This window comes from Anomaloglossus baeobatrachus, chromosome 4, assembly GCF_048569485.1.
Source record: "Anomaloglossus baeobatrachus isolate aAnoBae1 chromosome 4, aAnoBae1.hap1, whole genome shotgun sequence".
In the NCBI taxonomy this organism is placed as follows: Eukaryota; Metazoa; Chordata; class Amphibia; order Anura; family Aromobatidae; genus Anomaloglossus; species Anomaloglossus baeobatrachus.
In genome coordinates this window covers 557,287,498-557,305,160 of record NC_134356.1, presented here as the reverse complement: position 1 = coordinate 557,305,160, position 17,663 = coordinate 557,287,498, and positions in this window count along the sequence as shown.

The following is a 17,663-nucleotide window of genomic DNA, read 5'->3' as shown; positions in this document are numbered from 1 at the left end:
CTGGGGCATCTGCTGTATGTCCCTCACTGCCAAATTGGTGTGGGGGGGTTGTTGGGGTGTTGTTAGGGGTGAAGTAAAAATTTGCCATGGCACACTTATTTTTTGGGTAGCACCATAAAGTCACACGCTTATATTTCATCTGGTACATATACTATTCTACAGGATTGATCACATTACACCTTTATGATCTATTGCTACTTTACACCCTTCCCTTATGTCTTCATTTTTTCTAAAAAAAATTAATCCGATAAAAAACGTGAAAAAAAAATCAAAGTGGCAAGATTTTTTTGGGGGGCCACCGCAACATTGCAATAAAATGCAATAAGAGATGATCAAAACATTGTATCTATACAGCCCCAAATCCTGAAAATTGAAAGTGTTATGGGTCTCGGAAGATTGTGACAGGAGCACATTTTTTTTTACAAATTTCTAATTTTTGTTTTCACCATATAAATAAAAAAAAATGTGTGTTTGATCAGTTTTACCATTTAGTGAACATGGTAACATGGTAAATAAAAAAACACCCAAATTACACTTTTTTGAAATTTCAGTGCTCTTGGAATTTTTGCTTCCAGCTTTCTAGTGCATCACATGATAAAATGAATGGTGTTACCCAAAACTATAATACATCCAGCAAAAAACAAGCCCTCACACCTCACATGGCCATGTGGACAGAAAAATAAAAGAGGAACTTGGAAGAAGGGGAGGAAATAAATAAAAATCAGAAAATCTCTGTTATGAAGGGGTTATACTATTCATATATATATATATATATATATATATATATATTTGTATTTTGTTTTATTTTTATTATAAGGGAGGTTGTTTGGATCTCCATATATTTATTTTGTTGTGGAGATCCAGTTTGTCCTATTATTGCAAAAAAATTCACCATTTTTACTATTTAAATGTTATTAATAACTCCTTGTTCACTATGACCCTATAGTAAAGTTTCTTATTTTTAAGTATTCACATTGTCTGTTATACTACATGGTTACTAATGCATTCTTTAAGTGGTCACTACCTGGGCCAACATTGATCAGCACTGCGTAGTGGAGCACAGTTTGTACAGCAGAGCTGCTTTCCATCTTCAGAGTCACTGGGTAAGAGTGCGCTCACACGAGCCATTTGACACGCACGAGTATTGGATCACATCACCGGACACGGCCGCACACGCTCCTGACAGGAGCGGGTCGGCTGCATGTATTTCTATGCAGCTGAGACGCTCCTGTCCAGAGAGTATCAGGCTGTGTCGGGTGATGCGATGAGAGACTCATGTGAGTCATATGGCTCGTGTGAGCTCACTCTTAAGCGGGCTTTACACGCTGCAATATCGGTACCTATATCGCTAGCGTGCGTACCCGCCCCCATCGTTTGTGCGACACGGGCAAATTGCTGCCCGTCACGCACAAAATCGCGCACCCCCGTCACACGGACTTACCTGTCCTGCGATGTCGCTGTGGCCAACGATCCGCCTCCTTTCTAAGGGGGCTGGTTGTGCGGCGTCAAAGCCACGTCACACGGCAGGCGTCCAATAGAAGCGGAGGGGCGGAGATGAGCGGGACGTAAACATCCCGCCCAACTCTTCCTTCCACACTGCCGGTGGAGACAGGTAAGGAGATGTTCCTCGCTCCTGCGGTGTCACACACAGCGATGTGTGCTGCCGCAGGAACGAGGAACAACATCGTAAATTAGAAGAGAACGATTTTTTGTTTTAGGACGACCTCTCCGCGGCAAACGATTTTGGCTGCTTTTGCGATCGTTTTAGGTCACACAAAAGTGTCACAAGTAGCGATATCGTTAATGACGCTGGATGTGCGTCACTAACGACGTGACCCCGACGATAAAACATTAACGATATTGTAACGTGTAAAGCCCCCTTTAGTCTTTCTCTTAAGCCGGAGTCACACTTGCGAGTTCCTCGTGCATATCTCGTGTGAGTCTCACATTGCATCACCCGGCATGGCTGCACACTCTCCTGACAAGTGCGGGTCAGTTGTATGTATTTCTATGTAGCTGAGGCGCTCCTGTCCGGAGAGTGTCAGGCTGCCGGGTGATGCGATGCAAGACTCGTGCGAGATACGTGCGAGGCACTCACAAGTGTGACTCTGGCCTTTTGCAGAGTATAAGCAGAGTCCTGTTTTTCTCTCCGATCGGGTTTAACCTCTTAGTAACCAACAATACATCTTTTTACTTACCTGACATATAAAATAACGTCCCCCAACAGGTGAAAATGCAACAGCGATCAGAAAAATATAATGTGTCATGAAAAATCGCTAGGATATGTTGAAACATTTTGCAGTTATTGGCACATAAAGTGAGACATCAGATTTGAAACATTTGGCTTGGTTTCAGTTTTATTTCCTTCCTAGGGAGGATCACAGTGGCAAGGCCCGGCTCCGTGACCCCAGCTGTGTCATTTTCAAGATGATGGGGGAAAAAGTTATGTATAAGGGGAGATGAATTCGTGACACCACCCATGGTATGCGGCAAGATAAGTGCTGTTGCTTCTATTCGGTTCCCCTGGGGTTGGTGGTGATGCAGCTGAGTTGGTATAGCTCTCCACAGGTAGAGCTGGGCCTGAGGGCTGTCGATGGGGACAGAATCTATGGTGTCGAGATGCAATGGCGGGGTGCAGGGCCAGAGGCACAGACAATAACTGGGCAACACAGGAATGCAGTCACAAGTTCTTTACTCACTGTTGATAGTTCCAGGTTACCACGGCTAGTCAGATGCTGCCCTCAGAGTGCTGAGTGTTGCTGTGATGGGCCCCAGCCTATCTCCAGATTGTTCAGAGCCACAACCCGGCACACCCTTCTGTGTTCCTTCCATGGTAGTCTTCCTGCGCTGGCCTCTCCAACCTGCCCTACGCCTCACACACAGTGCCCTGAGCCGGTGTCCACGGATCCTTTGTATGGGTGGCTTTCCTGCCTTGTCCCTTGATCCTATGTGGTCACCTTTTCAGTGGGTTATGTGCGGTGGTGGCTTCGGTACTTGAAGTAACCTCAGCCTCCGGATTACTAGCTGAGCCTTGTAGTTCTCCACTAGTCTAGGGACCAGTCCCCGTTGCGGCCAAGTCCCTCCACACTAGTATACCGGCTGTGGATGCGAGCCCACGGGTGTATGGCGCACTTCCTGTGGCTCTAAGACGCCTTCTGTCCTGATCCTGGGATGAGCCACTCCAGACCCCCCGCCCCCTCCACACCCACCTCTTGATTGACTCATGTTCTACAGTCTACTCCAACTAACTAAACTCCACCTCCAGACCAGCTTTGGGACTATGCTTCTGTGGCACCCTGGACAAGCCAGGCCATCACAGGTAGTACACCAACACACCCCACACCCCGGCTAGGCACACCTAGGTCAAACACAAATCCTTGTTGCCTTCCTCCAGGGGCTGATGTCCACACCAGGGGGTGGGCCAGGCGATTGGTCCCGCCCACCGAGGAGTTCACAGTCCTGGAGGCGGGAAAAGTAGGCAGATGAGTTTTGGAGTTAGAGAAGTGAAGTGGTAGAGGAGCAGCCTGACTGTGCCCGGGTGTGTGGCCCGGGCACATACAGCAAGGTTGGCAGACGGTGGTGACCATCTGCAGGAGAGGCTGATTGGAGTGAATCGTAAGGACCGGGGAAGGGCGGTGGCTCGCCGGTACCAGATCGGGGAGTGAAGAGAAGCCAGCACAATTCGGCAGGGCCTACGGACCCCGACCAGGCGAGGAGTCACCGTAAAACTGGTCAAATCCATTAGCGAAGGGAACCTCCGGGGTTTCCCAGCAGTCAAGACCCGATTGAAGGCAACAGCTCACACCGTAAAGGGAAACACAGTCACCGCCAAGGCTACAGTTCCCAGGGCCAGAGCCTGCGGGCAAAAGGGGCTCCCTCAGCATCCATCCAAGCTAGGGAGCGGATTACCGGTGGGAAGCCATTGGAACCGTAAACACAACACAGGTGCAGGGAAAGGCAGTCACCATCAACCTACCGGGAGGAGAACAACCGCAGCCGTCTGTGGGACCCGTCCATCCAGCCGTTTGTTTGACCCGAGACTCCGTGTAAATTACTGCTGAGTGAGTACCACCGTGCTGTGCGGCACAGCGCTGCCCCCGCGACCCTGCACCTCACCAGGCCCCGTAACCCGCCTGTCATCCCTACCCCTCACCGGGGCCCCGGGACAACCAACCCACCTGCCCACGGAGGGGAGAACCAACATCCAGGCTACTCCCTGTCATCGCTCCCGGGATCCCCGTCCAGAGCAGCGGTGGTGTCACAACTTCACCACAACCGTGGGTGGCGTCACGGACAATATCCCCAAACCACACACCACCCCCCTTTCACTCACGGGCGAGGAATGCCGCTCGAGTCCCCGGGATCCGGCCCACCGCTCGAGCCACCACCGAGCAGCAGCAGCAGTAGCCGGACCCGAGCAGTGGGTGAGCGCAGCGTCCCCTCCTCCGCCCGCGACACTTCCCTAGGGTGCAACTTGCCCTAACCACAGCCTAATGGAGTGTCGCTAAATTAAGAGTATGTGTCTCTGTATGTGTGCAACAAGCTGTGGCCTCCTCCTTACCCGTAATGGGACACCACACCTCTGGCCAAGGTGCAGTACCTCTGTGGCGACGGGAGCCTCAGGGGTGCCACATTATAAGACTAATTTTCTTTTTTTTCTCTGCCAAAATTGATCAGTCATTATCACAATTCTCAATTCTAAGGTAAAATCTATATTCAGTGAAGAGTTTCCCATTACGGAGATAGAAGATGGCAGCTGTAATGCCTGCTTTACACGCTTCAATAAATCTTTCAATCCGTCGTCGGGGTCAAGTTGTAAGTGACGCACATCCTGCATCGTTCGTGACGTATTTGCGTGTGACACCTACGTGCAATCAAGATTGAACGAAAATACGGTGATCGCATACACGTCGTTTATTCCTCATACATTGGACGTTTTGTTGTATGAACCTAGTCAATTGTAACGTGTGACATCCCTCATACGATTTTGGTGTCTGATGCTATGTGCGCAGGTGTGCGCTCTGCACCGCAGCTTAAAAAAGGTCCACTTCAGAGCGCAGCTGAAAAGCTGCATTCTGAAGCGCCTCACAATGTCTGTCATTCACTAATCTCTGTCAGTCCGTCACTATCTCTGTCCCTCACTCTCTGTCCATGTCAGTCTATCCCTCTTACCCCCTCTCTCATACTCACCGATCTCCGATCCCCGGCCCGGCTCTGCACGGCATTCACACTGCTCTGGCGGCTTTTACTGTTTTGAAAAAGCCGGCCGCCCATTAAACAATCTCGTATTCCCTGCTTTCCCCGCCCACCGGCGCCTATGATTGGTTACAGTGAGACACGCCCCACGCTGAGTGACAGGTGTCACACTGCACCCAATCACAGCAGCCGGTGGGCGTGTCTATACTGTGCAGTGAAATAAATAATTAAATAATTAAAAAAAACGGCGTGCGGTCACCCCCAATTTTAAAACCAGCCAGATAAAGCCATACGGCTGAAGGCTGGTATTCTCGGGATGGGGAGCTCCACGTTATGGGGAGCCCCCCAGCCTAACAATATCAGCCAACAGCCGCCCAGAAATTGCCGCATACATTATATGCGACAGTTCTGGGACTGTACCCGGCTCTTCCCGATTTGCCCTGGTGCGTTGGCAAATCGGGGTAATAAGGAGTTATTGGCAGCCCATAGCTGCCAATAAGTCCTAGATTAATCATGTCAGGCGTCTATGAGATACCTTCCATGATTAATCTGTAAATTACAGTAAATAAACACACACACGCCCGAAAAAATCCTTTATTAGAAATAAAAAACACAAACATATACCCTGGTTAACCACTTTAATCAGCCCCAAAAAGCCCTCCTTGTCCGGCGTACTCCAGGATGGTCCAGCGTCGCATCCAGCGCTGCTGCATGGAGGTGACCGGAGCTGCAGCATACACAGCCGCTCCGGTCACCTCCACCCAGCAAATGAAGACAGCCGCGCGATCAGCTGAGCTGTCACTGAGGTTACCCGCTGTCACTGGATCCAGCGGTGGATGCAGCGGTGGCCGCGGGTAACCTCAGTGACAGCTCAGCTGATCGCGCTACTCACCTCAGTTGCTGCGTGGAGGTGAGAGGAGCAGCGGTGAGTAGAGCGATCAGCTGAGCTGTCACTGAGGTTACCCGCGGCCACCGCTGGATCCAGTGACAGTGGGTAACTTCGGTGACAGCTCAGCTGATCGCGCGGCTGTCTTCATTTGCTGGGTGGAGGTGACCGGAGTGGCGGTGTATTCTGCAGCTCCGGTCACCTCCATGCAGCAGCGCTGGAAGCGACGCTGCATCATCCTGGAGTACGCCGGACATGGAGGGCTTTTTGGGGCTTATTAAAGTGGTTAACCAGGGTATATGTTTGTGTTTTTTATTTCTAATAAAGGATTTTTTTCGGGCGTGTGTGTGTTTATTTACTGTAATTTACAGATTAATCATGGAAGGTGTCTCATAGACGCCTGACATGATTAATCTAGGACTTATTGGCAGCTATGGGCTGCCAATAACTCCTTATTACCCCGATTTGCCAACGCACCAGGGCAAATCGGGAAGAGCCGGGTACAGTCCCAGAACTGTCGCATCTAATGTATGCGGCAATTCTGGGCGGCTGCTGACTGATATTGTTAGGGTGGGGGGCTCCCGATAACGTGGAGCTCCCCATCCTGAGAATACCAGCCTTCAGCCGTATGGCTTTATCTGGCTGGTTTTAAAATTGGGGGGGACCGCACGCCGTTTGTTTTAATTATTTAATTATTTATTTCACTGCACAGTATAGACACGCCCACCGGCTGCTGTGATTGGGTGCAGTGTGACACCTGTCACTCAGCGTGGGGGCGTGTCTCACTGTAACCAATCATAGGCGCCGGTGGGCGGGGAAAGCAGGGAATACGAGAATGTTTAATGGGCGGCCGGCTTTTTCAAAACAGTAAAAGCCGCCGGAGCAGTGTGAATGCCGTGCAGCGCCGGGGATCGGTGAGTATGAGAGAGGGCTGCTCAATTCACTTACTCAGGAGTTTAGCGGTCACCGGTGAGCCCTTCACAGGTGACCGCTAATCAGGACACGACACAGACAGAGCCGCAGCATGAAAATGAAGTCGGGTGAGGTTCCCCCGAGTTCATTCTGATCGTGCGGCTCTTTCTGTGTCTGCTGTCAACTACCATTCAGCTCTGCTACATGGCTGTCTGTGGCTGCTGTCAGCGGCCATGTAGCAGAGCTGAATGGCAGATGACATAGTAAAAACGCATCCCTACACATTACACACGCTTGTCAAGTCAATAAATAAAAAAAAAAAAAAGGGTGCCCAATGCATACGTCACAGAACACACGATCTAAAGCAGGGGTGGGGAACCTTTTTAATGCCGAGGGCCATTTGGAATTTTCTACCAACCTTCGGGGGCCGCACAAAACTATCAACTTAAAATTACCCTGCTATACTTAGTCAAACAATTAACTCATCGTGGCGGCTGAAGCTTCTTGTTTTTGGTGCGGCTATATTATTCAATATTGATCTTATTGCTTCTCACAACTGTTTTTCCACGTTTGTGTCAGCTGGGACTGCTGTAAATACATCACAGGAGATGCTGAGGGCATATACATCACAGGAGATGCTGAGGGCATATACATCACAGGAGATGCTGAGGGCATATACATCACAGGAGATGCTGAGGGCATATACATCACAGGAGATGCTGAGGGCATATACATCACTGGGGAGGGCTGGAAGGAATATACATTGCTGGGAGAACTAGACATCACTGGGGAGGGCTGGGAGGACTAGACATCACTGGGGAGGGCTGGGAGGACTAGACATCACTGGGGAGGGCTGGGAGGACTAGACATCACTGGGGAGGGCTGGGAGGACTAGACATCACTGGGGAGGGCTGGGAGGACTAGACATCACTGGGGAGGGCTGGGAGGACTAGACATCACTGGGGAAGGCTGGGAGGACTAGACATCACTGGGGAGGGCTGGGAGGACTAGACATCACTGGGGAGGGCTGGGAGGACTGGACATCACTGGGGAGGGCTGGGAGGACTGGACATCACTGGGGAGGGCTGGGAGGACTAGACATCACTGGGGAGGGCTGGGAGGACTAGACATCACTGGGGAGGGCTGGGAGGACTAGACATCACTGGGGAGGGCTGGGAGGACTAGACATCACTGGGGAGGGCTGGGAGGACTAGACATCACTGGGGAGGGCTGGGAGGACTAGACATCACTGGGGAGGGCTGGGAGGACTAGACATCACTGGGGAGGGCTGGGAGGACTAGACATCACTGGGGAGGGCTGGGAGGACTAGACATCACTGGGGAGGGCTGGGAGGACTAGACATCACTGGGGAGGGCTGGGAGGACTAGACATCACTGGGGAGGGCTGGGAGGACTAGACATCACTGGGGAGGGCTGGGAGGACTAGACATCACTGGGGAGGGCTGGGAGGACTAGACATCACTAGGGAGGATTATATATCACTTGGGAGGGCTGGGAGAAATTTAAGGACATTGCTAGGGGTTCTGACATACCAGGGGGGCACAGGCAGCAGTGTGAAGGCCGCAGGGGCATAGGCAGCAGTGTGGAGGCCACAGGGGCACAGGCTGCCGTGGGGAGGCCACAGGGGCACAGGCTGCCGTGGGGAGGCCACAGGGGCACAGGCTGCCGTGGGGAGGCCACAGGGGCACAGACTGCCGTGGGGAGGCCACAGGGGCACAGACTGCCGTGGGGAGGCCACAGGGGCACAGGCTGCCGTGGGGGAGAGTGAGGAGCACAGGCTGCCGTGGGGGAGAGTGAGGAGCACAGGCTGCCGTGGGGGAGAGTGAGGAGCACAGGCTGCCGTGGGGGAGAGTGAGGAGCACAGGCTGCCGTGGGGGAGAGTGAGGAGCACAGGCTGCCGTGGGGGAGAGTGAGGAGCACAGGCTGCCGTGGGGGAGAGTGAGGAGCACAGGCTGCCGTGGGGGAGAGTGAGGAGCACAGGCTGCCGTGGGGATGAGTGAGGAGCACAGGCTGCCGTGGGGGAGAGTGAGGAGCACAGGCTGCCGTGGGGGAGAGTGAGGAGCACAGGCTGCCGTGGGGATGAGTGAGGAGCACAGGCTGCCGTGGGGGAGAGTGAGGAGCACAGGCTGCCGTGGGGGAGAGTGAGGAGCACAGGCTGCCGTGGGGGAGAGTGAGGAGCACAGGCTGCCGTGGGGGAGAGTGAGGAGCACAGGCTGCCGTGGGAATGCACGAGGAGGACGGGACACTGCACGGAGAACAGGCTGCAGTGGGAATGCGCAAGGTGGATGGGACGCTGCACGGAGCACAGGCTGCAGTGGGGATGTGCAGGGGCACACACAGGCATGGGAGCACAAACACACCTGTCGGACGCTGAGGTAGTAGCTTCTCTTCTGTGGAAAAAGAGCGAGTTGAGCGCTAACTCCACCCACAAAGTACGTCCTCACGCTAGCATGAGGACGTAAGCCATACAGGGTTTAAAGGGCCAGCAGCAAGCAAGACGCTGCTGCCTCCCGAGCTCTGTGGACTGTGCAATGTGCCCGGGGGCCGCAGAAAAGGTCATGGCGGGCCGCATACGGCCCGCGGGCCGGAGGTTCCCCACCCCTGATCTAAAGGATCGCACACAAAATTGATCAATTTAACATAGACTACTAACGCACGTGTGACAGCAAATGAACGACCTGCGTGCAATCTCATTCAATCGCATATGCAACCTGGGCGTGTCACATCGCATACGAGATCGCATACCTAATTGTAAGGTGTCAAGCTGGCTTTACTGATGAGATTCTATGTAGATAAAAGAGGGAAGGGGGTCGGAACTCTGCCTCTAGCCCATCCCTTTTCATTTAGCTCCTCCCTCCTCCCGTTGTCATAGAATTTAATCAGTAACAACTATCACTATCTATTTGTCATTCCATAATTTATTGCAGAAAAAATGGTAGTTACAGCAAAGGTAACCATAGAACTCTAGATAAATTAAACCTTTCTTCTTTATTCCATCAATCAAAAACAGCAAACAGCGACATTTCGACTGATTGTTGTAAATCATACAGAAACTGTCATTTGTGTTAAGCTGAACAGAGATAAGTACAGGTGCGAGAAAGTACAAGTACAATTCATACCTCTATCTGCTCCATTACAGTAAGAAGGTGAGTGGAAAAGGTAAACAAATGGAGGCACTATGGCTGACAGTCATGGGATGACTGTGTGCAGCGGTTGTATAAAAGCAGCGTGACCTACATTGGAACATCTATATTTGTACGATGCAGGTGCAAATTACAGTATCACTATATAACATGGTGGCAAAGACTGACTGAGTGGCGAAATTAGCTATGTGTGCACTGTAGCTAACAATGTATGTGGACAATGTAAATTTATGTCATTGAGCAGTGTGGCTCCCACCATTATAGTGGTGCAGTGGTTAGCACTCTAGAGTCCCTTGTTGGTGCACTTTTATAGGCACAATTATAATCCATTTCTCATACTGCTGATAAGTAGGTAGCTCTGTTAGGGGAAACAGATGCTGGCATTGGAAGAGGCACTTTGGCTGGCAGGTTACTGGAGACCCATTTCGCAAAAATGATAGAATCACCATTATTCTTTTACATTTATACTGTATGTATTTTTTTATGAGTATATATGTTGTGTACATGTCTTTTGTGACTGTGACCCTCCTTTTCTCCACACTTTATGTTTGCAATCAGGAAATTTGAAATCTGTATTTCAATTTTGGCCTAATTTGATGAAACTGAAGTACCGTATTTTCCGGTTTATAAGACACACTTTTTCCTACAAAACTGGTGGAAAATGGGGGTGCATCTTACAAACCGCATATGGCTTACCGGGGCGACAGTGGTGGCGCAGGGTCGGCAATACGGAGTACTCAGAGGGGGTGTCACTGCAGTGGAGCAACTCACGGGGGTCAATGTGCGGCAGCGGCGGGACGGTGATACTGCGGGCTCGTGAGGTGCCATGGCGGCGGGTGCCATTGGTCTGCCAGCTGGCTCGGAGGAGGTGGTGTCGCGGCTCAAGATGATCAGTGTGCAACAGCGGAGGGTCGTCAAAACTGCAGGCTCATGGTGTGTCATGGTGGCTGGTGCCATTGACCTGCTGGCGGACTGCGAGCTTCATTGAATTGCTGGAGGTTGATGTTATGTGCAATGGAGGCAGCAAGTGCTCAGATTGTCGCTCATGCTAAACACTGTGACACCCCACGTGTCTGCAGTATCGCTGACCCTCCACTGCCGCATATTGACCCTCTTGAGCTGCAACACCACCTCCTCTGAGCCTGCAAGTGTGTCGCCCTGGGCAAGCCAGGGGACACAGGTCACACACCACCACACCCTACATCCCAGTTAGGAACACCACAGCTAACCAAAAATCCTTGTTGCCTTCCTCCAGAGGCTGATGATTCACACCAGGGGGTGGGCCAGGCGGTTGGCTCCGCCCACCGAGGAGTTCACAGCTCTGGAGGCGGGAGAAACCAGGCAGTCAGCTCAGGGACGAGCTTGAGTAAACAGCAGATTAGCCCAGGCAGGGCTTGAGTGAGGAGTCCAGTGAGGGACATGAAGGAGTAGACAGCTAAGATGAGCTAAGGAAGTGAAAGTGAAAGTAGAAAAGTGGAAAAGGAGGAAAGCAAGTGAGGTGACAGGAAAGAAAGAAAGCCTGAAGGGTCCAGCTGTGTGTAGGACCAGGTCAGCAAGGTCAGCAACGGCGGTGACTGTCTGGAGGGGGACCGTTTGGAAGTTCCTGGAAGGACCCCGGAGGCTGTGTGCCCGGCGGTCTGGAGCAGTGTTCCGAATGACAGTCAGCACCAGGGCAGGGGCCTCTCGGACCCCGGCAAGGCTTGGAGTCGCCATAATTTGCCAAATCCGTCAGTGACGGGGACGTAGATCCCCCAACAACCAAGTCCCGATTGAAGGCAACAGCCCAACCAGAGTAGAAGAGACGCCGCCACCGCCAAGGCACCAGTTTCTTAGGGCCAGCGCCTGCGGGCAAAGAGTAGAGCTCCTCCGGTCCAGCTTGAAGCCGGGGAGCGGGTTACCGGTGGGGACCCATCGCAACCAACAAGTACACTAAGGTGCAAGGAAGAGGGACATCTACTACATCTACCTACTGGAGAGCAAGTGCAGCCGTCCGTGGGACCGTCTATCCAGCCGTTTGGTTTACCGTAAAAACTGTGTCAACGTCTCAGGCTGAGAGAGTACCACAGTGCCGCAAGGCACAGCGCTGCCCCCGCGTCCTTGCGCCCACCAGGCCTTGCACCTCCCTCACCATCACCGGGCCCCGGGATCACCAACCCCTACCCATGGAGGGGCAACGCAACACCTGGCTGCTCCGCATCACCATCCCCGGGATCCCCATACTGAGCAGCGGTGGTGAAATCACCACAACCGTGGGTGGCGTCACAGACAATAAATACTTCCCACACCCAACAAACCCCTTTCACTCACGGGCGAGGAGTGCCGCTCGAGAAGCCCCCGGGATCCGGCCCACCGCTCGAGCCACCACTGAGCAGCAGCCGCCGGACCCGAGCAGAAGGGGTGAGCGTAGTGTGCTGACACACCCTCCTCCCCGCCCGCGACAACTTGGCGTCACGAACAGGATCTTACCGCTCTGCCGTTTGGTAGAGGTGCGCCTTGTTACCGCCGGAGATATCCGGCAGGAAAATTTCAGAAGCCGACATCTTTGGCGCGAAAAGTTCACGCTCGAGCGTCTTCTCGAGTAGCAGAGGCGCGAAGGCCGAAACCCCGCCCCGAGAGAGGAGGGGCCGGAAAGAGCTAAGGGGGACGCGATGGCGGCTGGACGCATGTAGCAGCGGCTATAAAAGCAGGGACGCCAGGACTCTGCAAACATACCGTTCCTGGAAGTAAAGAAGAAGCCATCATGTGGATGCCGTCCCGCGACACCGTAGCCCCCGCGCCTGGAACCGCGGCGTGGATGGAAATCCGAACCGCGCAGCTCTACCAAAGGCTGCAGGTCAGGATGCAGCTCCTCATGGAGGAGTGGGAGGCCGACATGGCGGACGTTATAGCCACCGTGCGGAGACGCGAGGAGGAGGCGGAGAAAGGGAGGGTGAGTGACCCACGTCCCGATGCCCTTGAAGGGCCGGTCATCGCGGCTGTGGGGCCCGGTCCAAGCCCTCTCCCCCAGCTGCCTCCCTCGCCACCCGTTCCGGAGGCCGTGACCCCGCCACTAGGCCTGCTACCACCGCAACCGGTAGCAGTACCCAGCGTCCCCGCCCAGGCGGGCCGACCTGTAGCCGGAGCCCGCGGCACTCCGGAGGTGTTACCGTGGAAGATTCCGAAAGCTGAACCGGAGGCATCCCCTGAAAAATCCCCCGAGCCGGAGCCAATGACCCGCTCCGAGCCGAAGGCCCAGCAGCGGAAAGCCCCTATGCCCATCCCCCACACCTCGGCTGAGGTAGCGCCGGGTTGTTGCTGCAAGGCAGCGCCCAAGGCCAAGACACCGCGGGACATGCCGCCCAGATTCCTGACAGTGGGCAACGTCCAGGATGTCCCGCGGGGCCCGACCCGTGCGCCGGCGCTGGCGGCAGCGCCGTATTGGGATAGGGAGCCGGTACCGCTGGGCCTGGAGATCGCCGAGAGGGAGTGGAAGAAGGCCGAGCTGGTGGCCCGAGCTATCCGAGAAAAAGAAAATCTCCGCCAGGCCACGTTCCGTGTCCGGGGCCCGTTGTACGAGGGGCAGGTGAGGCGGTTTGATGTCCGCTGGGGCTACGGGTTCATCTACGAGCCGGGCCTGGAGGCCGAAGTGTTTGTAGCCCGGCGGGATGTGAATGCCCACCTGCCTGAGGAGCATCCCGGCCGCAACCTAATGCCGGGAGACCTTGTTTGGTACACCCGACACTGCGGAGAGAGGGGGTGGTTTGCCCTGGATGTGAAGCTGCGGGGCAGCCAGGAGAGCAGAGTGAGTCCTGCACCCCCTCCCTCGGATGAAGCTGAAGGCCTGGGGTAGGGCAGCGGAGCACCGTTGTCCAGTCCCCGTTGGGACCACCATTTTGTTTGTTTAAAAGTTTGAAAAAGTTCTGAAAATGATGAAAATGATTACCGAAGTTTCACCTGATTTACCGTGATTTGCAACCGGCTGGAGCCGACACCGTTGTCCCCGTGGGGACCGTTTAAAAAGGTTGTTTTGCATGGAGGACTATCCATGGACAAGCCCGTGAACTTGCAGGGCAACCACAAACGTTAAGTGGCTTGTAAATAAGTTGTTTGCCGTTACCGTTTTCCGCAATGCCGCCTCCGGAGAGGCAGGTTGGAGGGAGGGCCCTCAGCAGAGCAGGCTGGGGCCCAGCCACCAAAGGAACCGGTGGCTACCCTCTGGAGGGGAAGGACAGATCCCGCTCGGGTAACTTGTGCTGGACTGTGGGTCAAGGGGTGCTGCCTGGGCTTTAGGGGCAGCATCAGGGCCAGGTTGCTTGGGTGGGAGAGAGCGGAAACCGTAACCGTAAACCGTTATGCAACGTTAAAGAAATGTGCCTCCCGTTAAGGGAAGATTTATTAAAAATGTACATATGTTATTCAACCATGTTATCTTTTAAAGAAAAATAAAACCGGTGTTGGACGGCAGCCCGCGGACGGTCTGCATTTTGCTAAGGGGGAATGTGTCGCCCTGGGCAAGTCAGGGGACACAGGTCACACACCACCACACCCTACATCCCAGTTAGGAACACCACAGCTAACCAAAAATCCTTGTTGCTTTCCTCCAGAGGCTGATGATTCACACCAGGGGGTGGGCCAGGCGGTTGGCTCCGCCCACCGAGGAGTTCACAGCTCTGGAGGCGGGAGAAACCAGGCAGTCAGCTCAGGGACGAGCTTGAGTAAACAGCAGATTAGCCCAGGCAGGGCTTGAGTGAGGAGTCCAGTGAGGGACATGAAGGAGTAGACAGCTAAGATGAGCTAAGGAAGTGAAAGTGAAAGTAGAAAAGTGGAAAAGGAGGAAAGCAAGTGAGGTGACAGGAAAGAAAGAAAGCCTGAAGGGTCCAGCTGTGTGTAGGACCAGGTCAGCAAGGTCAGCAACGGCGGTGACTGTCTGGAGGGGGACCGTTTGGAAGTTCCTGGAAGGACCCCGGAGGCTGTGTGCCCGGCGGTCTGGAGCAGTGTTCCGAAGGACAGTCAGCACCAGGGCAGGGGCCTCTCGGACCCCGGCAAGGCTTGGAGTCGCCATAATTTGCCAAATCCGTCAGTGACGGGGACGTAGATCCCCCAACAACCAAGTCCCGATTGAAGGCAACAGCCCAACCAGAGTAGAAGAGACGCCGCCACCGCCAAGGCACCAGTTTCTTAGGGCCAGCGCCTGCGGGCAAAGAGTAGAGCTCCTCCGGTCCAGCTTGAAGCCGGGGAGCGGGTTACCGGTGGGGACCCATCGCAACCAACAAGTACACTAAGGTGCAAGGAAGAGGGACATCACCGTCACCTAATGGAGAGCAAGTGCAGCCGTCCGTGGGACCGTCTATCCAGCCGTTTGGTTTACCGTAAAAACTGTGTCAACGTCTCAGGCTGAGTGAGTACCACAGTGCCGCAAGGCACAGTGCTGCCCCCGCATCCCTGCGCCCACCAGGCCTTGCACCTCCCTCACCATCACCGGGCCCCGGGATCACCAACCCCTACCCATGGAGGGGCAACGCAACACCTGGCTGCTCCGCATCACCATCCCCGGGATCCCCATACTGAGCAGCGGTGGTGAAATCACCACAACCGTGGGTGGCGTCACGGACAATAAATACTTCCCACACCCAACAAACCCCTTTCACTCACGGGCGAGGAGTGCCGCTCGAGAAGCCCCCGGGATCCGGCCCACCGCTCGAGCCACCACTGAGCAGCAGCCGCCGGACCCGAGCAGAAGGGGTGAGCGTAGTGTGCTGACACACCCTCCTCCCCGCCCGCGACACAAGCAGATCAATGGAGCCCACTGCCATGACACCCCACTATTCCGCAGTATCGCCGATCATCCGCACAATGACTTTCGAGCCACGGCACCCCCTCCTCCAAGCCCACAGCATTGTCGACCCTGCTGAGCTTCAACACCCCCTCCTCTGAGCCCGCAGCATCACTGATCCTGCCTCCTGTGACGCTCCCCCCTGGTGAGCTAATATAAGAGGCACTAGAATTATAAAACAGACCCTCATTTTAACAGCACATTTTTTTTCCTATCTTCCTCCTTCAAATTTGGGGCACGTTGTATAATCCGGTGTATCTTATAAAACGAAAAATACGGTATTTGCTTTGCTATAAGATTGTTCAGGCAAATATCTTTAATCAAATGCCTCTACATCCCTGCTCCGAACGTGTATTTCTTATTGAATTAGTGTTGGCTCTCTCTGACGGTGCCGTAACTGTTTTAGGCTTTTGAAGTTTTACTATTGAATGACAAACAGCAATCGGTGATAGAATCTTCCCATGTCATGAAGTCACCTATGCTTTCATACAGTCATATCGATGGCTCGTTCAGTATTGTATTTTCTATTATGAGAAGTGCAATCTTTTAGGATGATTTATTTCCCTCACTTCTTCTTTTTGCTTCTCCCTCATTCCAAAACACGTAGCTGATTGAAAATACAGATATTTTAACCCCAGCTCCGCCAGACTAATTCAGAATTACTCCATTTATGAGCTTTTGATGGTTGGACCCCTCTCCATCACCCCAAAGGACAGAGAACCCTCTGATTCACCAATCATATCATTGTCTGTTCTGCCTGTAACAGATGCAAGCAATTTACTCCTTTATTCCTGCATATTCAGTGTGAGCGGGGATGTCAGTGACCTCTCACCCCAAAGCCTGCAGGATTCTAACCCTATGAAATTAAAGCTCTTTGCTCACTTATCCCCAAACGCACTGCTGGTGCTAAGCAGGCATCCCGCTGCATAGCAACGCTGACGATCCGTGCTCACTCATACCCCAGCGTAATCAAAGATTATTAAGGAAAATATACAGTGCTTTAATTTGATGAGATTGGTTATAGGTAGTACAGTTAAAGGTCAGTCTCTTCGTGTATCTCCCTCAGTCTCTGTAATATTTCCCTCTCGGTCTGAAATTCTAGGCCCTAAACAACAGGCCACGAAGAACACGCTTATTTTTGACATGCTGGGATGATGAGCTCAATAGGGATAGAAATGAATTATTTAAAGATTGGATAAACAAAACATCCTGTGCCAGCTCTTACCTTTTATTCCTTTTTTTTCCGCACTTTATCTTTCTACGTGTTTAAAATTTGCATTCCTGGCGCAGCAGGTACGATGAAAGGAGCTGGGCAGAGGGGGGCAGGTGCAAGAACTGAACTTAATAGACCACTTATGGGCATGTCAAGGAGTGAATGATGACCTGTAACTTCACTAGCAGGGGCAAGATGATTTTTTTTTCTACAAGGCGTGCAGTCTTTCAGCTAACGCAGAGAAGAAGGCACGCTTTTCCTTATAATAACGGCACGGCAAAATCTTGTCGTGCAGCACTTTCTTTGTATTAACAATCCCGGTGATATAAAGCTCAGACATTTGAAGCATATATTTTCATTCACGCATAAAAAATTTCAAAGATTCTTGTTGAACAATTTGGTTGATAGCAGGAAACTTTATCCAGAACCCATGTGAAGCAAATAAATACTGTTTCCTTACACTTAATGTACTTTAATAAGT